The sequence below is a fragment of the Octodon degus genome, unplaced genomic scaffold (assembly GCF_000260255.1).
Source record: "Octodon degus isolate 3935 unplaced genomic scaffold, OctDeg1.0 scaffold00019, whole genome shotgun sequence".
Taxonomy (NCBI): domain Eukaryota; kingdom Metazoa; phylum Chordata; class Mammalia; order Rodentia; family Octodontidae; genus Octodon; species Octodon degus.
The window spans coordinates 16,866,215-16,867,383 of record NW_004524595.1 but is presented as its reverse complement, the minus strand read 5'-3'; positions in this window follow the sequence as shown (position 1 = coordinate 16,867,383).

Sequence of the window (1,169 nt, the reverse complement as noted above, 5' to 3'; positions counted from 1 at the left end):
ATTAATTATTGTAACTGTCTTACTAACCTGCTTTGAAACTGTCGAATTACTGCTTCTTTTTTTTTTAAGTTTTATTGATAAACAGATAGCAATGAGACAGTTTCAAATCAAATCGGAAGTACAGTTTCAACAAATAATACACTGCATATATTCTTCTTAGAGGAGCTCTCTTTTTTGTATGAGAAATTTCTCAATAGTAGTAGCTTCTTTGAAGAGTCCATCTATCTCATTAACGTAGGATGCAGCTAATGCTGCCCTATCACTTACGATCTTTGCATATGTAAAAACATTAGATTAATTTCCTTGCTTGAATCATTCAACTCTTTCTCCAGGGTCAAATCCTTATGAAATCATCCAGAATAGTCAGAGAATGGGGAATCTGATCTTTCGGGAGAGGACAGCAGTGGACTGTCTGGCATTTCAGGCTCCACTTCCCTTGGCCTCTTGTGGTTTCTAGAATCAGGTTTCACAAGGTGATTTTCCATCATATCCTGGTAGCATAAACTTCATTGTCAGGTAGCAAAAGCGCGGGAATGAAGCTGCGGGACAGACTTGAGCAGTTCCAGAAGCAGAGGCAGGAGGTCCTGGCTTTTTTTTTTTTTTTTAATGAGTTAGATTTATAGTATATCAAGGGCAGCACATTATGACTTGTGGGCTAAATTCAGCCCATCACCTGTATTTATAGGGCTAGCAAGAGAAGAATGGTTTTTACATTTTTAAATGGCTTATGAAAAGCCAAAATAATATTCTTTGACATATGAAAATGAAATTCAAGTTTGGTATCTGTGAGTAAAGTCTCATGTGTTGATTTCTGTTTTGTCCTTGTTCCCTTCTTTGCCACAGCAGCAGAGCTGTGGAGTTATGATAGGTATCACGTGGCCTGTAAGTTCAAACACTTTTATCTCTGGCCTTGCACAGAAAAAGTTTCCTGACTACCATATTAGACAATAGCATTTCTGAGCTCCAGGGCATTTTGGGTTCAAAAATCATCTGCAGTTGGTTCTGCTCAACTGTCAACTGTTTCCTTCTGTTGATGAAACAAGAAGTCTATTTATTTTGCTCACTTGGTAGGATTAATTACAGAGAATTTCTTTGTCCTTTGTTTTTATGCTTCTCCATATCAACAGACAGAAGCCCCCCAAAAGGGGATCTGTCAGTGGTATGATCTT